Source organism: Leptonychotes weddellii, chromosome 3 (assembly GCF_054177405.1).
Source record: "Leptonychotes weddellii isolate Sample4059 chromosome 3, ASM5417740v2, whole genome shotgun sequence".
Lineage (NCBI taxonomy): Eukaryota > Metazoa > Chordata > Mammalia > Carnivora > Phocidae > Leptonychotes > Leptonychotes weddellii.
In genome coordinates, this window is record NC_138371.1 from 99,784,880 (window position 1) to 99,790,909 (window position 6,030).

The following is a 6,030-nucleotide window of genomic DNA, read 5'->3' on the forward strand; positions in this document are numbered from 1 at the left end:
ATCATGACCTGAGCCGAAGGCAGACACTCAACGACTGAGCCACCCAGGCGCCCCAAATATAATAATTCTTACAAAATTAATTTGCAGGGCGCCTGGGTGGCTCAGACGGTTAAGCGTCTACTTCGGCTCAGGTCATGATCCCAGGGTCCTGGGATGGAGCCCCACATAGGGCTCCCTGATGAGCAGGGAGCCTGCTTCTCCCTCTCCCTCTGCCTGCCGCTCCCCCTGCCTATACTCTATCTCTCTCTCTCAAAATAAATAAAATCTTCAAAAAAAATTAATTTGCTGTTTCTGTATTTCCAGAAGAAATGTATTGGGTAAAATAATAGTAGGTTATATAGCATAGGCAGAACTTATGACTGTTTCAAAGCGGTTTCCTACACAGTTCATTAGAGGCATAGGACGAAGTCCTGATGAGGAGTCTGGGGACATGCAGCAGCTGGGTGTGAGAAACAGGACTGGAACTCAGCATAGACCTCTTCCATCTATCCATCCAACAGGCCCTTACAGAGCACCTAATGCCTACTGGACCTTACCATGTGCTGGCTCAAGGACTAGCTGGATACCCAACACTTGGTATCCTCTACACACATGCAGTAGGAGAGAAATCAACAGGTGAAGAAAAAAGGAGAAAAATAATACACAGAGTGATGTTTCACAAGGTGGTTTGTCTATAACATTTTCATTGAGGAAACCATTATAAACACTTATGTGGAAAGCCCTGGGGTTAAAAAGATGACTCAGTCATAAATCTGTCCCTACAAGGAGATCACCAAAAGTAGCTGATGCAAGATGTGGACTTACTTTCCATAATAAAAGAAAGTGGCAAGTGGTAAGAGAAGAGAGAAAGTCAAAGAAAATGCTATGGAAGGATCCATACAGAAAAAAGTCACTTCTGGTTGGGCGTAGGCAAGTAGTCACAAGTGATCTGAGGAGCAGGGGCTGGCCCTGGAACTGCTCTTTAACATTTAGTCAAACAGAGATGGGGGAGGAGTAACATGAATGAAATCAGGTACATACGAGGAATATTTACTCTGTAAGGTAATTTCTTATTTCAGTTTCCTTAAATGTCATTTTCATTATATCATTCTTGGGAAATGAAGAAAAATATAGTAATTATACAGAACTTATACAAACAAATGTTTGCCGTAATATTAATGTTGCTATATCATTTTTTTCTTTTTTTTTTAATTTTTAGAAAAAGATTTTTATTTAGGAGTGCCTGGGTGCTTCAGTCAGTTAAGCGTCTGCCTTCGGCTCGGGTCATGATCCCGGGGACCTGGGATCGAGCCCTGCATCGGGCTCCCTGCTCGGTGGGGTATCTGCTTCTCCCTCTCCCTCTGCTCCTCCCCCTGCTTGTGCTCTCACTCATTCTCTCTCAGATAAATAAATAAAATATAAAAAAAAAAAATTTGTATTTGTTTGAGAGCAGAGCGAGAGACAGAGCATGAGTGGAGGGGAGGGGCGGAAGGAGAGGGAGAAGCAGACTCCCCACCAAGCAGGGAGCCCGATTAGGGGCTCGATCCCAGGACCCCGGGATCATGACCTGAGCCGAAGGCAGACGCCTAACCGACTGAACTATCCAGGTGCCCTTTTATCCTTTTTTCAATCCAAATAATAATTTACACCTTTTGTTACCTTTTGGTGTACTTCTCAAAGAATCTCTTGCTGACTGAATAACTGATGTCTTTCCTGGACCCAGGTGTTCTGCCCCTAATATAGCCTGATGTTTCCCAGTTCTCTGTACACTCAAAGTTAATGTACAGAATCTCGCAATTTAAGCTATTCTCTCATTAAAAAAAGAAAAAAATTCTTGGCACCCGCTGCTGGAAAGAATTCTGCTGGTAAATGCTACTGTGGAAGTCAAAGGAATAAACATGTACCCCTCTCCCTTTTGCTATAAATACAATCTCTAGAGATACAAAGGAATGGGATATATGGGGGTGGGAAGAGGTTGTGTAATTCTGCAAACAGCCCTTGACTTTCAGGTACAAAAACTTCAGGGGCCTGCCCTGGAAGTCCCGCTCTTGGATTCTAAAGCCTTTCTGCCCTGTGGCAATGTGACAGGGCAGTGAGCCCTGTGCTGGCATTGTTAGATTCTACCTGAAAAGCCCTCTCTTCCTGAGGTCAAGCTGGGCTTACTTCAGCACCCACCTCTTTCAGAAAGCCTGTCCTGACTTGAAGGACTGAGCATAGCTATGCTTCCTCCTTTCACATGTCCAGAGTAGCTTAGGGTTCTGAGAGGGTTTGATACTTGCCTAGTTGTCCACACCTACATCTGGCACTGGTTAACAGTCCAGAGAGTCACAGTCATCCAGCCATTGCAACAGTGTGCTGGTGCCTGGGCAAAACCTTTCCAGCAGGCTACCTTGGAGGTTCAGTCCTGTCACAAAGCACAACATTTGGCTCAGAGTAGTAACTAGTTGTCTGGCTCATAAACAGCAGGACCGAGATTGGAGCTCAGGCCTACCTGACTGCCAGCCTGAAGATTCCAGGATCAGCATTCTGGGTTTCTTCTTTCATCAGGAACCAGGGTGGGATCCAAGAAAGAATGACCATACTAGGGGTAGTAGGTGGGAGGTCAGATTGGCAGCAAGCTCACAGTGAATTTGAGACCTCTTTCCTGTTCAGTTCCCCCAGCAATAGGTACAGTCTTAAACTGGAGGGGTCACTTGTTTTCCCATTTGCTCTAGCATACAGAACCTCATGGAATCAGAGAGTAAGGAGCAGGAAGAGATCCTAGAATCCTTGCCAGAGCTTCATTTTAGAATGGAAAACAGACTCAGAAGGGACAGCACTTGCAGTATATTCCTCAGTACACTACTATGGTTCTTTGTACAGTGTTGGTTCAGAGTCGAGTCCTTCAAACAGCTGAGTAGTATCAAAAAGCCAGGTTATTCAAGCCAAGGTCAAAGCCTAGATTGATCTGGAAGCAGCGTTAGAGCACCTCCCCCACCCCCAGAATTAGCCCCACTGATCTCTGACCAGGTGGCTTAGTTCACACGGTTAAAATGGCACATTTTAGGGGCACCTGGGTGGCTCAGTCAGTTAAGTGTCTGCCTTCTGCTCAGGTCATGATCCTGGGGTCCTGGGGTTGAGCCCTGCGTTGGGCTTCCTGCTCAGTGGGGAGTCTGCTTCTGTTGTGTGCTCTCTCTCAAATAAATAAAATCTTTTAAAAAATTAATAAAACGGCACATTTTAGGTTATACACATTATACCACCAGCAGCGTGCGCACACAGACACACAAAACCAACAAAAACCCACAAAAAACCCAACGATACGGAATTCCATGCTGCTGAACTACAGGTAGTATTATAATATGGAACAGTAATTTCTAGAACCAAAATTTCTCTTTAAGAAACAGAGAATCTGGGGTGGTGCAGTTGGTTAAGCATCCCACTCCTGGTTTTGGCTCAGGTGGTGGTCTAAGGGTTGTTAGATGGAGACCGTCGGGCTCCACACTCAGCACAGTCTGACTCTCTCCCTCTCCCTCTGCCCCTTCCCCCTGCTCTCTCTTAAATAAATCTTAAAAAAAAAACCAAACACAGAGAGACTCCTTCTCAGACACCCCAGTGTTATCACCGATTTCTAACAGTTGCTTGTAGTCTATTTCCAATTTATCTAACCCCGACAGCATGCATACCTGTAGTTAGGAGTTCTGCCAAGTGTTAAGGGCCTCAGAACTGGGTATCTTTAAAGAAAAAAAAAATTAACATCCTTGCAAATAAAGTTTTGAACTTGAGACTGACAATTGCAGCACATGTGTATTTATATGTTTGAAAAATTATTCTGGCCATTTTCTTCAAACACATCTCATCCTTTCTGGGCCCTCCAAAATGAATGTTTCCCTTTAAGGTTAGACCACACCAATATGTCCCAGAGTCTTTGCTTGGATTAATTAGTCACCAAATGAGATCTTAAATTTGAGCACCACTCTCCTCCCCCTGCTTCTTTTTAGCTTTTTGGATAAGGTCAGTTTCAAAGGGGAATCTAATGAAAACTATGAACCTTCTTTCTAGGAAGACCCAAATTTTAAAGGGTACATGAACCTCAGTTCAGGAAATTTGGTTCTAAAAAGCCAGGGGCACTGCCACCAACCACACAAAAAAATACAAGTGCAAATAAAAAAATACGTTGAGGATCATGGACACCATGCAAAACACACAGGCTGACTAAAAACACCATCTGGTTGGCTGTCTTCAAAAATAAGATGATTGGGGCGCCTGGGCGGCTCAGTCGGTTAAGCGTCTGCCTACAGTTCAGGTCATGATCCCAGGGTCCTGGGATCGAGCCTGCTCCCCCAAATCCCCCCACCTCGCCCCCTGCTTGTGTGCGCTCTCAAATAAAATCTTCAAAATAAATGAATGTGAGGGGCGCCTGGCTGGCTCAGCTGGAGTGTGAGACTCTTGGGTCTTGGGGATGTGAGTTCAAGCCCCTCGTTGGGTGGAGAGATTACTGAAATAAACTTAAAAAAGAATTACCACTATTCCAGAAAAAAAAAAAAAGGGCAGGACAAAGACAATTTTTACCCATTATAATTTATTCTCTACAATACTTCGTTAAAGAGTTCAATGATTTGCACTCAGAAGTTATATAGCCAAGAGGCAACCAAGTGTAATACAAAGAATTGGTCTGAAGTCTTTGCACTGAAGGCCATACAAAGTCTCTTGCTTCAGGGAAGTAAGAATGAAAATAAAATGAACACATAGCTCCCTGGGCTCCAGAATCTCAATAGAAAATAGCATCAACAGTTAGTGAAAGTGTAGGTGTTAACATATGGAAAACAGGTCTTGTGCAAAATATTAAAATTAACACCCAGGACTTCTGTATAGATGATTTTTATTATAAACAATAAAATATATGTAATGTCTCAACTACAAACCTTTCATATTGAAAGGGTCTCTAACATGAGTTGCTTTAATATTATGAAGCAAAAAAGTTTAAGAACCTCACAGTGGAAACAATCCAACACCGACAAATCCTAGTGATCAAAGACATTCTCTTTTAGTTAACGTAAAACAAGGACAATTCATAATTACAAAGAGAATGTCCTAGCTGTGGGTATTATGAGACAAGCCAACTTTCCAGACCAAAAGGCACTCACAGCTAGGGATGAATCAAACTCCGAACTGAACCAGCCAACGTGGGCTGGTTCCTTAACAGCAGTTACCTACTGTTCAGCTTGAGCAGCCCAAGGACAAAGTAAACACCAAGCAGAAAACATTCCCTTCTTTTCAGACCTGCCACTCACACCACCTGTACTGGCCACCCTCATCACTGCTTTGGTCAAGCACGTGGAAGGCAGTTCAGTTCGTTCGGAGCTGTCATCTCCCTATGCAAAGCTGCCGCATGGATGATCCAAACTTAGTATTTTTTCCTGAGAGCCACCTGCCACACGTCTTCTCGAGGTGACCATGACCGTACACTTCCAGACCGCTTCCTGACTAGGCCCCATTCAGGACAGACACTGACCGTGGCATTCCTTATGGGGCCAAATAGTTTTCCTTGGTCGACTCCTGAGCCCCCCCCGACAAGGCCAGAGGGACTTGAGCATCTCCATTGCTGGACTTGTATGGGAGCATGAGGGAATGTGCAGGGAGTAAGGCTTCTTCACTCCAAAACCTCTGAGCCCACTTCAGTGTGGTGCTGGGCTTAATCAGCCCAATTCTTGTGCACTGATTTTTTTTCCCCATTTCGTGGGTTTTATATTTTCTGTTCATTTTCTTAAATGGCAGGTATCCTACCCCACCCTCAATAAAATAAAAAACATACTATACATTGGGGAAGACAAATAGGGCAACATTTCTACAAGAAAAAATAGGCTTGAAGAGCATGGCACTGTAGTAAATGCTTGCATGACCAGTCTCACTGAGCGTGCTCAGGGGTGAAAGTTTAGCACCAATTTTTTTGCTTTTTTTAATCTTTAGAAATTAAACACAACTTTTAACACAGAACACTTGAACAGTAATGAGTGTAGCCCTATGTATCAATACTGTTGTACAAATTGGAGGTGGGTGGTTTAGTCCAGA